Source organism: Lynx rufus, unplaced genomic scaffold (assembly GCF_022079265.1).
Source record: "Lynx rufus isolate CCGP_SWC_20201006 ecotype Redwood Valley unplaced genomic scaffold, mLynRuf1.p SCAF_1, whole genome shotgun sequence".
In the NCBI taxonomy this organism is placed as follows: Eukaryota; Metazoa; Chordata; class Mammalia; order Carnivora; family Felidae; genus Lynx; species Lynx rufus.
In genome coordinates, this window is record NW_025814823.1 from 71549997 (window position 1) to 71570253 (window position 20257).

Below are 20257 nucleotides of genomic sequence, written 5' to 3' on the forward strand. Positions count from 1 at the left end.
TTAGTTAAAATTCTTCTTCTGCCACATTGTAGCTATGTGATCTCAGATAGGGTGCTTAATGTTTGAAGACTCAAGTGTCTTATGCTCACAGTTCACACAATATATATTTCCACATCTGACTCTTTATGTTGAAAACATGTCTCTTGTAGCAGTGTGTAGGTGGGTCATGCTTTTTAAATCATTCTAATAATCCATATCTTTTTCAAGTTGTGTTTAGACAATTAAGGTTTTTTGGTTTGCCTAATTCATTCTTTCTTCTTTCTTTCTTTCTTTCTTTCTTTCTTTCTTTCTTTCTTTCTCTCTCTCTCTCTCTCTCCCCCCCCCTTCTCTCTTTCTCTCTTTTTCTCTCTTTCTTTCTGGCATGAGTGGGTGATAGGGGTTGGGGGGGGGAGTGGAGAGAGAGCCAGACAGAGCCAGACACGGGGCTCAACATGTGGCTCGATCTCACGAACTGTGAGATTGTGACCTGAGCTAAAAATCAAGAGTCAGATGCTTAACTGACTGAGCCACCCAGGCACTTTGCCTTATTTTCTTTACTAACAGCTTTACTGAGGTATAATTCCCATGTCCTAACATTCACCCTTTTGTCATAAACAATTCAGTGCTTTTTAGTATTGTCATGGAATTGTGTAACCATCTTCAATATGCAATTCCAGTAAAATTTACTAACATCTAATAAATTACTAGTGTGACTGCATTTATGGCTACCATTTTGTTTGCTTTCTGGTTGTCTCACTTTTTTTTTCCTTCTGTTTTCTTGTTTCTCTGGATTATATTAAATTTTGGAATTCCATTTAAAGTTACCTATTAGACCTTTTACATTTTTTAGTGGTTTTTCTAGGGATTATAATATACATCCTTAACTTTATATGGTCTACTTAGAGGTAATATTACACTATTTCATGTAAAATGTAGACATGTTACAGTTGTATAGGCACCTGGGTGGCTTAGTTGGTTGAGCATTCAACTCTTGATTTTGGCTCAGGTCATGATATCATGGTTTGTGGGATGGAGCCCCGTGTTGGGCTCCACGGTGAGCATGGAGCCTGCTTGGGATTCTCTGTCTCTGTCCTGCTCATGCGCTCTCTCTCTCTCTCTTTCTCAAAAAATAATTTGCAATTGTACAGTCCCCCCCTCCCCCCCATTTTTCCATCAACATTCTCTGTGTTAATAGTTGTCATGAGTATTTCATGTGCATAGATTACAAATTCCATAGGAAAATGTCTATTTTTGCTGTAAACATGTTTGAGGTAAGTTAGGACATTTCCTTCATTAATGACACAAGTATAAGTTGAAATTAAGACTTATTTTCACTTTGGTCCATTTTTAGGAGAAATTCTTAGTTTTTTTAGAAAATTTTTAATCACATACATATTTAATTATACATAATTATATAACATAGGATTACCCTTTTCACTATTTAAAAAATATATGTAATTCTTCATGAATTTGCATGTCATTTTTGCTTAGGGGCCATGCTAATAATCCTCTCTATCTTTCTAATTTTAGTACACGTGGGGCCCCTTTTCTCTATTTTTTGTAAATGTTTTTTTTTTTTTTTTTTTGAGAGAATTTCAAGCAGGCTCTGCACTGTCAGCACAGACCTCGATGTGGGGTTCAAACCCACAAATGGTGAGACGATGATCTGAGCTGAAATCAAGAGTTGGATGCTTAACTGACTGAGCCACCCAGGCGCCTCCCCACTTCACCATTTTTAAGTGTACAATTCAGTGGCATTAAGTACATTTACAGTGTGCAACTCTCACTACCGTTTTATTTTTCATCATCCAAAACTGAAACCCTGTACTCATCAAACAGTAACTCTCATCAGTTGAGCGTTCGACTTCAACTTGGGTATTGATCTCACGGCTTGTGAGTTTGAACCCACACTGGGCTCTCTGTTGTCAGCACAGAGCCTGCTTCGGATCTTCAGTTCCTCTTTTTCTCTGCCCCTCCCCTGCTCGTTCTCTCTCTCTCTCTCTCTCTCTCTCTCTCTCTCTCAAAAAGCAAAAACAAAACAACAACGAAAACAGTAACTCTCTACTACTCCCACCCCTACCCAGGATAAGGTCTGTTTTACTTTCTGTCTTTATGAATTTGCCTATACTAGGTAACTCTTATGAGTGGACTCATACAACTTTTGACCTTTTATGTGTGGCTTATTTCACTGAGCATAATGTCCTTGAGGTTCATCCATGTTGTAGTGTGTGTCAAAATTTCATTGCTTTCTAAGTCTGATAAGTCCATGGTGTGGCTATACCACATTTTTTAAATGTTTATTTGTTTATTTTGAGAGAGAATGCATCAGCATGTGTGGGAGTGGGGCCAAGAGAGAAGGAGAGTGAGAATCCCAATCAGACTCTGAGATGTTAGTGCAGAGCCTGACGTGGGGCTCAATCCCAGGAACTGTGAGGGCATGACCTGAGCTGAAATCAAGAGTCAGGTGCTTAACTGACTGAGCCACCCAGGCGCCCTGGCTGTACACATTTTTATCTGTCATCTATTGATTGTCACTCAACTTGTAAATGAGTAGAAAGTTGAAATCATGCTTTTAATTCTGTTGTATTACCGAAACTTTCAGTAGGTGCTTGCTCACTATTTGATAGGTGAGAAAAGTTGCTGAATTAAAATTTGGAATTCTGGAAATATAGAAAGGGCACTTTGAGAAACCTCCCTGTATTTTTAGGTTGTGATGCTACTTTTAATTTATAGTAACTTTGTGATCTCTTAAAATTGAGTTTCATCTATTTATTTGTATATAATCCCTAAATTTAGAAGGAACTCAGTAGGAAACACTTTTTGTTGTTCTAGTGAAAGTAGTAGATTGAAGATTTTGTCAGATTAAATGAGGTAACATTAATTATCACTGTTATGTATAGTTAATGATTCTTATTGCCTCAAATACATTCTAAAATTAAACTTTTAAGTGCATGCTTTCCAACATGGGCAAAGAGGCAGAAATAATGAGGTGATTGCTGGGGTTTTGTTTTTGGACTGGACCTTATCTAAAGATACTGTTACAAAGTTCCTGAGACACCATATTGAATGAAGCACAGTGTGTGATAGGCTAATTTACTAGGAGTATTCTGTTCTTGTGTGTGCACACTTCCCAACATATGGCATATTTGTTTACATCCCTGTGTGGGCACATGTGTGTATTTTCTTAGCTTTTTATTCAGTTCTTCACATGCTCATTGGTTGTTGAATATAGGTGTTAAGAGAAATAAGAATCTGTTTGAGGGGTGCCTGGGTGGCTCAGTTGGTTAAGTGTCTGAGCTCAGGTCATGATCTCACAGCTCCTGGGTTTGAGTCCTGTGTCCGGCTCTGGGCTGACAGCTTGGAGCTTGGAGCCTGCTTCAGATTCTCAATCTCTCTCTCTCTCTCTCTCTCTCTCCCTCTTTCTCTCTCTCTCTCTCTCTCTCTCTCTCTCTGCCCCTCCCCTATTCATGCTCTGTCTCTCTCAAAAATAAATAAACATTAAAAAAAATTTAAAAAGAAACTATTTGAAAAAATGTGTTACATTTGTTAACCATTATATTTTACTTAAAAGGAAATGTTTTGATTAGTAATGATAGCCTTACGAATGCCATTGTTGATTAGAATGCTATAATTTCTATAAAATGTATTGAATGTATAAACAGAATTGGTTGTATATTAATATACATAAAATGCCATTTCACTAGGGTAGCATCCATTAGTTCAGTGTCTGATATTATTAATGGTATAAGGGCATACATAATATTGAGAAGGCTAACTTGGTTACACCATTGCTGAAATACAAATTTAAAATGAGTTTTAAAATAATTATTGAATCTGGGTAATCAATAACTGGGGTTTTATGATACCATTCTGTCTAATCTTCATTATGTTTGAAACTTTTCATTAAAATCAATAAAAGGAAGTACATGAGGCTCCAAGGAAGTATGGTTTTTTTTTAATGTTTATTTTTGAGAAAGAGTGAGAGAGCATGTGTGCACACGCCAGCAGGGGAGAGGCAGAGAAAAAGGGGTACAGAGGATATGAAGTGGGCTCTGTGCTGATAGCAGAGAGGCTGATGTGGGGCTTGAATACAAAAACTGGGAGATCATGACCTCATCTCAAGTCAGACATTCAACCAACTGACTGAGCCACCCAGGTGCTGCCCCCCAAAGAAGTATGTTTTTATATCCCATGTTGTTCTAGTAGGCTGGATTATCATAGAGTAAATAATAGGTTCAGTGTTAGTTGATTGTCTTGGAGAATTTACTAAACTTGGGAGAAATTAAAGCTCTCCTGTACATCCTGTGAGAGGATTTTAGCCTTGTCTTTGAAATGTTATCCTGTCATTAAAATGTGTGCCTTTACTCTTTAATACTTGCACTTGCACTTGATAGTTTCATCACAAGGGGAAAGAGAATGTTTTGTCCTTACCCTTTAGTTTGGTGTCTGTCGTTGATGTTAAAGTTAAAGTATGCTCTCTAAAAACTTAGCTTTTTCCAGCCCATCTTGACCTCTTGATTATAGCATGGCACCATAAATGGTAAAGAAGTGCCCTTCTCGTGTGTAAACTGTCTCGTGTGTAAACTGTTCATTAGACCAGAGGTAAGATGTAAAAGGAAGCTCCCTTCTATGTCAGGTTGGTCACTAAATAAATAAATAAATAAATAAATAAATAAATAAAATTGTTAAAAGAGCTTAATCTAGGGTAGTAAGGAGGTGCCTATCTTTATTCCAGATATCACATTTAAGTATCTCTTTTTAATTAAAAAAACGAGGCTTGGGGGGCACCTGGATAGCTCAGTCAGTTAAGCGTCCGACTTTGGCTCAGGTCATGATCTCATGGTTCTGGAGTTCAAGCCCCGCACTGGGCTCTGTGCTGACAGCTCAGAGCCTGGAGACTGCTTCAGATTCTGTGTTTCCCTCTCTCTCTCTCTTTCTCTCTGCCCCTTCCCTGCTTTCACGCTGTGTGTGTCTCTCTCAAAAATAAATAAACTTTTTTTTTTGTTGTTGTTTAATGTTAATTTTGAGAGAGAGAACGGGAGTGGGAAAGGGGCAGAGAGGGAGAGAGACAATCCCAAGCAGGCTCCATGTTGTCAGTTTGTCTGCAGAGCCTGATGCAGAGCTCAATTCTAGGAACCCTGAGATCATGACCTGAGCCGAAAGCAGGAGTTGGACGCTTAACCGATTGAGCCATTCAGGTACCCCTGAAGTATTTTTTATGTCTCATAAGCAACTTCTGCTAAGGTGATCTTTTACATAGGACTGCATTTCTCAAAGAGTTTTTACCGTGCTATGTTATTATGATGTGTGTTTAGATTAAAGTAGACATGATTGTCTCAAGGACACATTAATTGTCAAAAGAAATAATCATGTTTTGATTGTGTTTTTGTACTAGAATAAGAATTTGAGAATTCAAGTCTTTAGTTTGTCTTATTATTTTATTAGATCATTACTTACCTGCCCTCACAAGATATCCATTAACACTTGATACAGTTTGGAAAAATGACCTAGTATAATAGGATGAGCACCTTCCACTCTTGGTGTAGGTTTTTGTTTTGTTTTTGGTATAGGGGGGTTTTAGTCACAAGGAACCCACAGGGTAAGCAAAGGGTAAGCGTATATGTGGATTACTATCAGAAGGATGATGCAAATGGAAAACCATAGTTTTATTTTCATAAGAGATTTATCTCCTATCTTGTGGCAAGAGTGGGAAGGTGCCAGATAGTCTTTTAGATAACAGATATAGTCAAGATGAACAGGATAAAAATCTGAGTGTTCATGAGATTATATTCAAGTACAGAGAGGTAGGTGGTTAGAAGTGAATTCACAAAGTCAGATCATTTGAATGCTGTAAAGAGGAAGAAAAAGTGGGTGAGTGGCAGAGTATTGGCTGCCAGCATGTTCTGGGGGCACCTGGGGATCCTTGGGACCTTTTCAGAGACTCTGCCAAGTAAAAAATGTTTGAGTAATAGTTTTTCCCCACTCATTTCCTCACGACTCTGCAGTAGAGTTTTCGTGTGGCCACACGATGTATGTTGTAACAGATTAAGTCCAGAACAGATAGGATATTCCAGCTGTATTAAGCTTGATGTTAGAAGTCTGTGCAAATGTAAAACATTTGCTAACTTATTTGTTATGAAAATGTTCATTCTAATTGTTAATTCTAAATGGGTTCATTCTTGGAGCGCCTGGGTGACTCGATCAGTTAAGCGTCTGACTTCGGCTCAGGTCATGGTCTCATGGTCTGTGGGTTTGAGCCCTGCATCGGTCTCTGTGCTCACAGCTCAGAGCCTGGAGCCTGCTTCAGATTCTGTGTCTCCTCTCTCCCTTCTCCTACCCACTCACCTTGTGTCCTCTCTATCAAAAATAAATCAACATTAAAAACAATTTAAAAAATGAATAAACGTTTAAAAAAGGGTTAATTCTCTTAAAATTCATAAATATTTTATTGTTTATTTTTTGATTTTATTTTTAAGTAATCTCTACAACCAGTGTGGGGCTTGAACTCACAACCCTTGAGATCAAGAGTCACACAAATAAATATTTAAAAAATTTGTTAATTTTAGCACTGTAAATATTGATTTAACATGAATAAGCAGAAGCTCTTTGAGGTCAATAGAGTTTTAAAATGAAAGAGGTTCTGAGGTCCCCAAATTGAGAAATGCTGTGCCATAAGTTAACTGGATGGCCTCTTTAGAGAAGGTGGGACCAAAGAATCTCTCAGAGAGGGTGACCATTAAGCTGAGATGTCATGGGAAAAGAACATTCTAGTCAGAGAGAGCAAGACTTCTCTGACTACTCCTTCCCTCTGCACTCTGGCATTCTTTTCTGGCCTTACAATTAATTATGTGTGAAATCAAGGACCTTTACTTACTCATCTTTGAATTCCTGTTATTTACGACTTTACTTACTAATCATAAATACTTCTTTGCCAATTTTAGTGGAATTGTTTATATATACTTCCAAACATGAGACAAACTTTGGGAAGTGGCCTAATCTCCTTGCTATTCACGCTATGCTCATTTGAAGTACATTTTTATTTTTAAAAGTAATTAACAAACATTTATTAGGATCTATTTCCTATTACTTTCTTTTACATGACAGAATCTTAATATTGGATGTCTGTGACTGTTAGTATAATATGGCTTTGTTTTCCATACCTATTTGTTAATGGTAAATTTGTTTTGCAATCTTTATGCTTTGGAGTTAAATTTGAGCCTATGTTTATTAGTGAAATATATAAAGGCTGTGGTTTTTATTGTCATTCCTGCCATTACCATCCTTCATCACACCATTTATTTTATTTTATTTTATTTAAAAAAAAATTTTTTTTTCAACGTTTATTTATTTTTGGGACAGAGAGAGACAGAGCATGAACGGGGGAGGGGCAGAGAGAGAGGGAGACACAGAATCAGAAACAGGCTCCAGGCTCTGAGCCATCAGCCCAGAGCCTGACGCGGGGCTCGAACTCACGCACCGCGAGATCGTGACCTGGCTGAAGTCGGACGCTTAACCGACTGCGCCACCCAGGCGCCCCTCATCACACCATTTATAAGCAAAAGCAGTTTTTTTTTTTTGTTTATTTATTTTGAGAGAGAGAGAGAGCGCGTGCACGTGGGGGAGGGGCAGAGAGAGAGGATGAACTATGAGATCATGACCTGAGCTGAGACCGAGGTGCTCAACGGAATGAGCCACTCAGGCACCCCAAAAGTAAAAGAAGTTTTTAAAAAATGTTTATTTGTTTCTGACAGAGAGCAGGGTAGAAGGGCAGAGAGAGGGAGACAGAGAATCCCAAGCAGTCTCTGCATTGTCAGTGCAGAGCCTGACTCAGGGCTTGAACTCACAAACTGTGAGATCATGATCTGAGCTGAAATCAAGTGTTGGACGCTTAACCAACTGCACCACTCAGGCGCCCCACAAAAGCACTTTTAAAAGTGAGTAGTAATAGACGAGAAGGAAATAAGGAATCTAGATGAAGAGTATGAGTAATAAGGTTTATTGGACCATGATAACGAATGGATGAGATTTCTATCTTTAGCAGATTGTTAACTTGTTCTGAGTGATAATTATGTGCCGGACACGATTACACTCGACATTTAGTAACTCCATTTGCATTTCGCAACAGCCCTACAGGTGGATACTAGGTTTTCAGTACTGTTTATAGATGGAAGAAGTAAAAAGAAGGAGAGTGTCAACAAGTTAGTTGCTCAAGGCCACACAGCTGTTAGTGCCAGGGCGATCAGAACGCAGGCCTATCTACAGCTTCTGTCGTGCTCTGACTCCTACTGGGCCATGCTCCCTCTGACGTGACGGAGAGATTCTACAACATGTTACAGAGCAAAACAAAATAAAGCCTTAAAATGTTTTCAACTTTTTTCCCTCCCCCATCATTATTTTTTTCTTTTTCTGTAAGACTATAATTTTATAGTTTGTTGTAAGCCTCTTGTTATCTTTAGCTGGTAGGACATTTCCAGACCTAAAGGGGCTCCATAAAGAGTGGGAGAGAGACAAAGCATAAGAGACTCTTAAAAACTGAGAACAAACTGAGGGTTGATGGGGGGTGGGAGGGAGGGGGGAGTAGGTGATGGGTATTGAAGAGGGCATCTTTTGGGATGAGCACTGGGTGTTGTATGGAAACCAATTTGACAATAAATTTCATATGATAAAAAAAAAACACCAAAAAAAAAAAGACAAAAAAAAAAAGAGTTGCCTGTAGAAGTTGAGGTTTCCCCACTAAAAGCTAGAAGTGGGAAAGAGAAGCAGACGAAACAAGGAGAAGAGCATAGAGAAGAAAGAGAAGAGAGGAAAGCGGTGATGGTGGTCTGGAGGGGAGTCTATAGGGTGGTAGCTATCCTTGCAAGTGTGGGGCAGTCACAGCAGCACCAACAACACGCATGGTGAGGGCTTGCTTTCCAGGTGCCTTGGCCAGTATGGTTTTGGTGAGTGGGGCGAAGGGGCAGCAGTAGCCTTCACAGGATTTGGTAGAGGTGAAAAACAGCAATGGGGATGATTGACTACAGGTCTTAAAAGATACTGAGTTAGAAGAGCTGGAAGATAAAACAGTTTTCTCTGAGGTGCCACAAAAGTGACCAGTAATGCAGAAATACATCTCTTTTAGGAAGTAGACAGATGTTTTTATACTTGGAGCAAATTACCTGGATCACTGTACATTTTCTTTAAGATAAAAGACAAAGCTGCCGGACTCCCAACGCATAAGCAGGCGTACTCCTGAGTAAGAGAAGACCTTGCCAATCACCTTCTAGTCAGTGATCAGTTCTTTTGACTGAGGTCTATTCTTTCAAGCCCTGAGGGTTCTAAAAAACTGGGGTTTAACTGCGCACAATATATGGAAAACTTCAATTTTTTACTCAGAATTCATAAAGAGCAAGTAACCAGATTTTTAATGTGTTGTTTTGTGGTATTTAGTTATTGTGATTAATTTTTTGGTGGTGTGAAGCTTTAAGAATCTGGCAGGCTTGGAGCACCTGCGTGGTTCAGTTGGTTAGGCGTCCGACTTCAGCTCAGGTCATGATCTTGTAGTCCATGAGTTTGAGCCCTGTGTGGGGCTCTGTGTTGACAGCTCAGAGCCTGGAGCCTGCTTCAGATTCTGTGTCTCCCTCTTTCTGCCCCTCCCTCACTCGTGCTGTCTGTCTCTCTCTCTCACAAAGAAATAAAACATTAAAAAAAAATCTGGCACGTTTTTAAGGTCATCAGAGAATGATAAATTAAAAAAAATTTTTTTAAATTTTTTATTTATTTTTGAGACAGAGACAGAGCATGAGCAGGGGAGGGGCAGAGAGAGAGGGAGACACAGAATCCAAAGCAGGCTCCAGGCTCTGAGCTGTCAGCACAGAGCCTGATGCAAGGCTCGAACTCACGGACTGTGAGAACATGACCTGAGCTGAAGTAGGATGCTTAACTGACTGAGCCACCCAGGCGCCCCGAGAATGATAAAATTATATTCAAACATGTTAATAGTACAAGTGCTTACTTATATAATAGTATTCTTTAACAAATGTTACACAGTAAGTCAAAATAGCAAGTTAATATATTAATGGTACCTTCATTCTATTGCCACATTTATTTTGAAATTAAAAATGCTATTTTTAAATTACGAAAACCATAACTTATTTTTTTAAAGCTGTACACCCAGCATGGGGCTTGAACTCATGACCCCAAAATCAAGAGCTGCATACTTTACCAACTGAGCCAGCCAGGAGTCCCTGAAAATCATAATTTATCTCAAAAGTTAGAAAGTAGATATCTGTTCACATTTCATTTTAGGTTTTTCTACTATAAATTGCAGATTATATATTATGGCAAATATTTTGTGGCCCAGCAAATGAGGCCCTGCTCATGTAAAGCAAATATTTTGTTTATCTTGAGATCTAAATCATTAGTTTATATGATAATTGTTTTCTTTTTTTTTTTTTTTTTTTAAATTTTTTTTTCAACGTTTATTTATTTTTTTGGGACAGAGAGAGACAGAGCATGAACGGGGGAGGCGCAGAGAGAGAGGGAGACACAGAATCGGAAGCAGGCTCCAGGCTCTGAGCCATCAGCCCAGAGCCCGACGTGGGGCTCGAACTCACGGACCGCGAGATCGTGACCTGGCTGAAGTCGGACGCTTAACCGACTGCGCCACCCAGGCGCCCCTATGATAATTGTTTTCTTGACAAGCTTCTCAACTTTTCAGTCTTCCCGAGGCCCTGGTGAGCTTTAGATTGCCAAAGTCCAAATTTGTTGACTGACCAATGAAGAAACCAGTAGTTTAGTACATTGTGTTTTATTTCCTTTCTTTTCTTTTTAGACAACCAGAGATCTTATTTTCACTCCTAGGAAATTGTTTGAATTCCTGATGGCTTTTAAACGGGTCTCACAAATCTTAACCAAAGCTGACCACGTTGACAATCCATGTTTTGCACAATATTTTTTGTCGAGGAAGTGTAGAAATTTCGTGTTTGTCTTAGCTTTTCAGTCTCTGAGGTATTACAAGTGGTGACAGGGGCTGCTCTGTTACTGTTTTGCAGCTAGCCCTTTTAATTGATGTTGAATTGTGGCTTTCTGTGCACACAGGGTTAAGTAAAAGGGCTGCAGTCATCCAGTGAGCATTTTCCTTTAATGTGCTCATTAGTGGTGGTAAGTCCACGTTTCAGCACATGTCAGTAATTTACATTTCCTTGCCGAGCGGCTGCCCTTGTTCAAGAGTTGTTCCTAAGCCTGATGAATATATATTGGGAATAAACAGAGTAGAAGAATTGAAAGCCAAATACCCTGCCAGGCCTTTCAGTTGGTTCTGAAGCTTCCAGTGGATCTCTGATTAGCAATGCATGAAGCAGGATGAAAATGCAAAGATGAGGCCTACAAAAGTGGTCCCAGGTAGGCCATCCCCTTAAATCCCCTTTTTGTGACCACCTTTCCGTTTCATCTTCCCCAGATTCTTCTTTCAAGGCAGGCTTTCTGTTAAAGTGAAAATACTCTGTTAGACCTAGGAAGTGAACAAAAGAGGATCAACCTGGTTCCTTTACTCCTTCTAACTATTAAGCCAAGTTTGATTGTTAGGCAATGAGTCCACAGAAGCAAAGGGCTTGATCGGCTTTGCTGCTCCTAGGGACCCCATTATTGTGATTGGGATCTCTGTGGTGATTCCTTCTGGGATTCATTTTTCCCTCTTTGCCTGATTGGTACCAGCTTGTTCTGGCTTTTGATAGCTTGCGTAGATCATTAAAAGGTAATCTGTGGAAACTGTGGTCAGTGTTTCTGGACATAGGGACAGGACTCACGTTAATGTTGTCTTTGAAACTGGGTGTTGGGGAAAATCCAGAAGTTTTCTTTTTGTAGAAAAATTTCATAGATTATAATAAGCATTTTTAGAACTCAGAGTTTTATTCCAAGTTACTTTGTGCATAGATGGAATAGCATTAGGAAACACCAGCCTAGCTATCTTTAGAAGATTAAAAATGTCCTAATTCTTTTTACATTTTAAGTTTACTTTCGTGTGTTTGGAAATTTGCGTTGCAAGAATGTAGGTATTAATATTTCCTGTTGTCTGTGTGTGTTTAATCTCTGGCATCTGTTTATTTTTGTGCTGCTTTCCAAAACATTGAATTTAAGAAGTTTTGTTCATACTTCATGGTTAGAACCAAAAGTGAATGAATTTGTGACTGATTATAGTATTAAAGGACATTGAAAAACATGAGAACTCAAGTCAGATTATTATTATTATTTTATGGTAAATTTCAGTTGGATGTGATTTAGCTTTTGGATCATTTAAGCATGAAGGTAGGTTAAATACAGTTTATTAAGTCTTTTAGCTTTTTTTTTATTAGCTAGAACTTTAGTAGAGGGGCAATATATTTTGGAATTTTTTTTTTATAGGTAAGAAGGTAAAGATAAGAATCTTGAGAATATTAATTTAGTAATGTTCTGATCAGCATGTGCAGCCTTTGCAAAAATGTAACAATAAATTTACCTTTTAGATGACTACTTGAAACCATTCTTTCTGGATGCTTGCCAGATAAAGCCCCATGGGATTAAGTTCTGGAAAATCACTTGCAAATTTGTGGGGGATATCAGTGACTTTGAATATTTAACTGTCTAAACTGTCATCTACATGCATTCTGTCTCTGAATTGGGTAAAAAAATTAGAAGTTTGTCAGCCAGTTAGAATTAAAGGTGACATCTGCTTTTAATTGGTGTTTTATTTTCTTCCAAGTCAGTAAAAATTCAGTAAGACATGAATTATCAAATTTTGCAATGCTAAGCAACTTGTCAAGTGACAGTAAGCACTACCTTGAGCACTTGTACAGATGGGAAGTGTTAAAATGTTGATTAATCGGCCCAGTTCTGATTATGGTTTTAGAAGGTGAAAGCTTGTACAACCATTGCCAGCTTTCTAGTGTCAGAATAGTATTCATTTGTTAATTTTGTAGGCTTTTTTCAATTATTGGCAAACTGCCTCTTCTGTAATGAGTGCATAAATAGTTTTAGAGATACTTTGTTAGTAGATTTAGGATCAGATAAGGAAATGTAGAATTCTTTGGTTTCTCAAGTCTATTATTTATTTAGTAAACACCTTAGTTCAATTGTTTTTTTTAGTAGAAAACAATTGAAAAAAATCTAAAAGCGAGCTTAAGATGGTGTTTTTTTGTTCATACCCGTGATGTGTTGAGAAGGGTGTATCTGTTTGAAACCTTGCCTTGCTCCCCTGTTGAAAAAGAAAATTAGTTATTTCTGTTTTTACCATTTCCAAATGATATTAAGGTATATAACGTAAAGATAAATCCATTCCTTTAAGGTGAGCATGTAAAAATAGCTCAAGACTTCAGACATCTCAGAGCTAAAAAAGACCAAAGAAAATATTCCCATCATGCTGATTACATTTTAATTTTCTTGTTGAGCATAGTACTAAGTGGTCTCCTTAAATAAAGTGTGTCTTTAAAAATTTCACTGTGAAGGAGATTTCTCCCCCCTACGTATTGTTAAATGGAGAGATTCTCTTCCCATTTGAATAGATTTATATGTTAGAGGTAGAATTCGGTCTTAAAAGTGATTAGGACTTGAAGTAACAGTTCTTAGATTAGTTTCTTAATATTACCAGACTTCAGTTGAATTCAGGTCTTCTATTTTGTTGTCTACTTCTGAATATCTGATAAATGTTTTATGTAGTACCATATTTTCCTATCAGGAAACCATCAGGTTATTTAATTTGATTCATAACATTTGTCCTGTTCAGTTACTTAGATCTTGGGTAGATTTTATTTCAACCTAAAAAGTAGACAAGATGCTTACATAAATTTACTTAATAGTTTTACATATAGTTGATAAGTAACATCTTAAACCCACGAGCCAAGTTCAGCTGTTCTCACATGGTTTTAGAAAATAGTTGAAAAATAGGAAACATAGATTTTCTAGCTTAACTCTGCAAAACATTTTGATGCCTGGTAACTTCAGGATTCATTGCCTCTGTACATTTTTCAAGTTATTTGCCTCTCAATGCATAAGGCTTTAATTTACCACCTACTGACAACCACCAAATGGGTTTTTCAGAACTTTGCAAGTGGACTGCTAGAGTTGTGCTTCGGCCCTGGTTTTGATTGCTGGCACAGAATCTCCTAAGATGCCCCAAACCTAGCAGGACAGGAGGCTCTGGCAACATCTACTGGGAAAATGTTTTTACATTTTTTTCCAGATACAGAATTACTGTTTTCTACAAGATTTTTGCTTCTTTGAATCCTGTTTTAATGCCTGTTTATTTTAAGAAACAACTTAGACACAAGATAAAACAGCATTTTTTTTTCAGTTTGTTAATTTTTGTTTATATGTTTTTTACCTTGATCTTTACAGAATAAAGTTAAATATGTGTACTTTGAAGTAATAATTCTTCTGTAAATAACTGATTTATGAAGTATAATTGATAAGTTGATAAAAACTGCTGTTGAATAATAGCTCATGTGCATTCTCTTAGAGATACTCAAAGGGACTTTCATGTTCCTTCTTCTGTGCTTGCTGTGTTTCTAAGGAATAAGAGAAATGTTGATAACTGTATTTTACTGAAAAGAAGGCTAAAACCTGAAGCTGGTATTTGAATTGGGTCAGTAATTTACTTTTTTGGCCCTAAATGCTCTCATGATCTTTTAGGAAACTGAGATCATGGTAGGTTTGGCTGGTTAATCATTTCTGTGTTTTCAGCTCAGTTTGGTCTCACTAATACTTTTTTTTTTTTTTTTTGAATTCTTGATTCTCTTTGCCTGTAGCATGTGGTTCCTGTTGCTTAAATTACCAAACTTTCTTTATCATGTGATTCTGTCACTCTATTGATAATTGATTGGATCAGGGATTAGTATCTGACCCAAAGGCAGTCATCTATAGAAGGGTCATAGCTTAGGGTGTGTGTGGGGTGAGGTGGGATAGGGGTGAGTGTGGATGTGGATATGTGTGTGGTGGGGTGCAGAGAAGGTTGTGACATTTGAACTGAAATAGCTGAAAGATGAGAAGGAGTGGGCAGTGAGGGAAGCTCCACAGTAAGCCCTCTCCGGGCAGAGGGACTAGCAGGTGTAAATGTATTGAGGCAGGAATGAGATGAGCCTGCTGATGGAGAGAAAGAAGCTGGTGTGGTCGGAGAATAGTGCATGAGGAGGCACATGGTACAGTTTGGAAAGGTAGGCTCAGGGCAGATCAGTTGGACCTTTGTAATAAGCTGGGATTTTCACCTACATGGCACTGGGAAGCCACTAGGGGAATTAAAGCATGTGGTGACATAATGTGATGTACTTGTTTATTACTACAAGAAGAATGCATATCAGATTGAAGAATATGATGATATGAGTAGAAAGATTTAAGCTACACACTCCTTTAGAAGTAGGTAAAGTCTCATACCTGCCCACCTGCAGATGCCCTCCTTAATTCCGTCCTGTTCTCAGGACACAGCTCTCTGTGAAAACAAGGCTGTCTTCTAATTTATACTTGTCAGTAAGTCCCACCCTTACCTTCAAATGTGTATCTAATACCAAGAATCATTCCTCTTCCCATAATGGTTTATTTCCCCAAGACCGGATTATTTGGTCTTGACGCTCCAGTAAGAGAGCCCATAGGAACCTTTGGTCTTCAATCCCAAGAGCAGTTAAGAGGTAGGTGTGGATATAAAGGGAATACATGGCAGTCTAGGTCAAGGTGGCCACTTGAAGTTCTGTCTCCTTTGATAAATTCCCACCAGTGTTAATTACTGATATGCTTCTTTGACTTTTTGTCTGGCTAGCAGGTGATGGTTATACCACACATGCATGCTTAAATGACTGCTTGTATATGGCAGGTATGCACCTGCACACGTGTACACTCACGTTGTAGTGGACAACATCCCTTCTACTGTGGGTGAGTTATTTAAACCAGTTATGATCCCATTGTCTTCCCTGACAATTATTGATATAGGGATAGATCAATGAAGGCTTAAGCCAGTCTGGGTCAACGAAACATGATGAGAAGCTTTTCTGAGATTCCCAGGAGAGAATCTAGTGCTTAGGAGAGCATTGGTGTTAAAGCTTTTTGCCCCTCCCCTTTTCTCCTCCCACACCTTTTGTGAGTGAGAGGGCTTGGTGCTGCTCGCGGCCATATTGCAACTATGAGGATGTCCAGCTTAAGGACACAGTTGACTTACACAATGGTACAGATCCAAGAGAATGGCAGAGAGATCCAGAATTGTGTGATATGCTTTTGGAAAAATTTGTGTCTAAAAGTGTTGATGGAGTGTGTATTATTTTAAGACTAGTTTTGCATTGGATTTGGGGACTGATAAAACACTCATTTATTAATATTTAATGAAAATTATAGAAACCCAGAGGTTAAAGCATTAATCCTCACTTATTGGGGAACCTGTCTCAGGGCTGTGAGTTGCTTTAATGTTGTTGCCAGAACTATCTGCATATCATATGTGTGTGTGTTAAGGGATCCAAGAGGTAGAAGATAGGTAGGCTTGAGAAAAGTATTAGAAGCTTCTTTGTGGTTTTGCTTCTTCAAAATCTTTCTGCTTGCCTGTTTACTTTCACCTGCTGCTTCTCTGCTTTCGTGGCCCTGGTGGAACATGCAAATTCATAGCCCCTGAGCTTATGTATTTTAGGGCTGGCATCCTGAAAAGAGGAGAGCCCCTTTTTTCTTTCTGTCCTCATTCCTAGGAAAGGGACTATGCTAGATGTAGTTTGGGTTAGCTGCTTTTTGCTCTAATCATCTCTGTTCAGGGGGCAAGATCACATCATTCAAAAGGGCTGCAGTTGAGGGGTCTTTGGCTGTGGTTGGGAAAAGGGACAGTTCAGGAAAGTTGTGAGCTGGCTAACTCTGCCACAAAATGTCTGTTACACCCTCTTATCATAGGGCAGTGTGATCACTGCAGCAGAGTATATGTGGTGTAGGTATTGCATGAAAGTAGTGGTTAATTCTGGTAGGTTTGGGATTGGGTGTAGTTGGAGAGAAAATTGTCACACTTTATGTAAGAAGTAGGTGTGTGTGTGTTTGTGTGTTTGAAATGATTACTTAAGAGATTTTGTATTTGTGTAGTCAATTCCCTAGGAATTGATACCTATTCTAAAAGCTCTGTGCCCTTATAAAGCTGTGTTTCATCATTGTAGCTTTTTCAGAGTTATGAAGTACACATGGAGAAAAAAATCATGGACTTTTTGAGCCAGGAGAAATTTAGAGCTTAACTAATTTGATTCCTTGATGGGGCAGATGCTGGTGAATACAAAATTGAAGAAGGGGCGCCTGGGTGGCTCAGTCGGTTAAACGTCCGACTTCAGCTCAGGTCACGATCTCGCGGTCCGTGAGTTCGAGCCCCGCGTCGGGCTCTGGGCTGATGGCTCGGAGCCTGGAGCCTGCTTCCGATTCTGTGTCTCCCTCTCTCTCTGCCCCTCCCCTGTTCATGCTCTGTCTCTCTCTGTCTCAAAAATAAATAAAACGTTAAAAAAAAAATTAAAAAAAAAAAGTTGAAAAAGGTTCAATGCCCTGAAGAGGTTGATTGGGGAGAGATGCGGCGGGGAGGAGAGTGTGGTAGATGGCCTCTTGGGAAAGTCAGATGATGCGATTACTTTTGATCAGGAATAGTGTCGTGGAAAGTCCCATGAAGAAGGTGGCTTTTGGATGAGGCCTTGGAGACAGGCAGTATTTAGATAAGATGGTAGAGGAGAAGCACAGACCTACAAAAGGGGGAAGGATGTTTCAGAAAGGGGGCTGGTTTTCCTGGCTCTCTCTTCGAAAGAAGCTTGGAATCTGACCACTTCTCAGCACTCCCCACGCTGCCATCTAGTCTGGTCACCAGGGCCTCTCCTCTGCATCGTTGCTTTGGCTTCCTTCTTGCTCTCCAGGTTTCCATCCTTACCTCCCTCAAGAGTATTCACAAAACCCAGTCAGAGTGATCTGTCAACATGTAAGTCAGATATCAAAGCATTTCTTGGCTAAAAACCAAGCCACGAAATACCTTTAATAGCTTCCAGTTTCATTCAGAATCAGAGCCAATGTCCTTTAAGACTCCCCCTGACCTCCCTGCACTGTTCTGACCTAATTATTTTACTCTTTCTTGCTTCCTTTGTTTTAGTTCTTCTTTGAGCTAACATACGCTTACAACCTCAGGGCATTTTCACTTGCTAGTGTCTTTGCTTGGAACACTGTCCCTCCAGATAGATCTTTTTTTTTTTCTTTTTTAAGTTTTTATTTATATATTTTGAGAGAGAGAGAGAGAGTGAGTGAGTGAGCGAGCAAGTTTGGGAGAGGCAGAGAGAGAGGGAGAGAGAGAGAATCCCAAGCAGACTGCACTGTCAGCACAGAACCTGAGGCAGGGCTCAAATCACAAACCTTGAGATTGTGACCTGAGCTGAAATCAAGATTTGGATGCATAACCGACAGAGCCACCCAGGCACCCCCAAATAGATCTTCTTTAGGCCATTATCTAAAGTCATCTTCTCAAAGATGCCTACCCTAACTTTACTAATTAAAATTGTAGGTTACCATTCCCCACCTCACACTCTTAATTCCTGTTTCCCAATTTATTTTTCTCCAAAACATGTATTGGTGCCTGATAGATACTTAGTAACCTACACAACCACAGGAGTTTTATTTTGATCATTACTATTCCCTCATGTACCTAGAACTGTATCTGGCTTATATATATTTGTTTGATGAATAAGAGGTGGATTGTCTACCTTTGGGCCATTCATGGAAGAGATTTGATGCCCTAAATTCCCTTGTAAGTAGATAGATGTTTATAAATGCAGAAAGCACATGTAAGGCATCTCTGCAGGATGATTCAGCTGGTGCTCATAATTATAGTGACTGGACTTTTAAACCTTTTGTCATATAAGCTTGTGTTTGGTAAACTTCATCTGTAAAGGACTGATAACAAATGTTTTAGACTTTGCAGGCCATACTGTCACAGCTGATCAACTCGGTTGTCACCACACAACTCTGCAGTTGCAGTGTGAAAGTGGCCCTAGACCACAGGAAATGCATGGGTATGGTTGTATTCTAATAAAACTTTATTTATGGACACTACAATTAGAGTTTTATAGAATTTAACATGTCATGGAGTTTTTTGTTTCCAGTTACTTAAAAATTTCCCTTTTTAGTTGGACAGAAATGGACTACTCTGTGGTCTGTTTGAAACAGCTGTATATCTCTGCAAATATATTTAGTCTACTATATATTTCACTCTCGTGCTGGTAAGCACTTATGTAGTTGTGGCCATTGGAAAGAGACTCTGGGCGGATCAAAAAGTATATGGTACAGTTATTTCTACTAAATGGATGCGGAGTGTAGAATAATAGGGAAAATAAAAAAGTAAGGATAATATAGAAGTAATCTTAGAATGTGTTGTTTAATTTGAATGTGTAGGGCCTAGTAATCATTTTCAGTAACATTCGATTTACATTCTCATCAGCTGAGAATGTGAACAATGAATTCAGAAATGCTGTGGAGGAATTATTTTCAGAACTAAAAATCTTCCGTGTATTGAGAATTAATTGCATTGATAAAATATATGTAAAATATAGTAGTTTATATAAATATTAATGTTAGATTTATAACACGTCTGGTCTTCCCAAAAGATTTGAATTATGCTCTCGAAGAGGCCAGGGATTTATGCTCCCAGCCCCAAATAGAGTTGTGCAGGATCTGGCTGCCTGATAGATGTGGAATTCGGACATCAGAAGCACCACTCTGTGGGTGCTTAATACATTCATACTGGTTGATTGTTAATGTTTAAATGTATGGATTAAGTATTTTCTGTGATGAAAAAATTGGAGAAAGTAGGTAAGCATGTAAGGAGGAACCAGAATTATGTCTTAGCACATTGCGGCTAATGTGGAGAAAAGGAATTCTTGGAAATAAAAGTCAAATGGTATGTGTGATAGAAATGAGGTTTTGGGGCAGATACAGGGATTAATGCTAATTTTAATTTTAGTCTGTTTTCATGAAGCTGACCACAAGGTGGGGATATATTTTGTGTAGTCTCTGGCTGACCTGTGACATCATCCCAAGTTGTTACAATAGAAAACTTAACATTATTTTAAATAACTTCTTTCTATTTTATTTAGAAATTTACAGATGGGTCAGTTTGAAACAATTATTTTGAAGATATATCTTGAATATTTAGTAGTGTAAGCAATGATTATAATTTTTCCCTCCCAATAGTGTAAGTTCTTATTTTAAGCCCTTAAAGTTACACCTGTCCAACCTAAGGTAATTTCTGTGCTGTTTTCTCATTAAAAAAAAAAAAAAAAAAAAAAAAATCCTCCAAATC

At 38.6% G+C, this 20257-nt stretch overlaps 1 protein-coding gene and 1 pseudogene across 4 annotated transcripts in view; one reads left to right on the forward strand and one right to left on the reverse strand.

Annotated features, from left to right (window-relative positions):
• PCCA (propionyl-CoA carboxylase subunit alpha) overlaps nucleotides 1-20257 on the forward strand; it is a 414072-nt gene that overhangs the window by 78763 nt on the left and 315052 nt on the right. The window contains exon 1 of one of the 4 annotated variants that reach the window (XM_047081519.1): nucleotides 18901-18971. The exons of the other annotated variants lie outside the window; for them this stretch is intronic. The gene's annotated coding sequence lies outside the window, so the exon portion shown is untranslated. Of the gene's footprint in view, nucleotides 1-18900; nucleotides 18972-20257 lie in introns of those variants that run through there. 4 annotated transcript variants of the gene reach the window in all.
• On the reverse strand, nucleotides 1426-1524 carry LOC124523402 (uncharacterized; annotated as a pseudogene).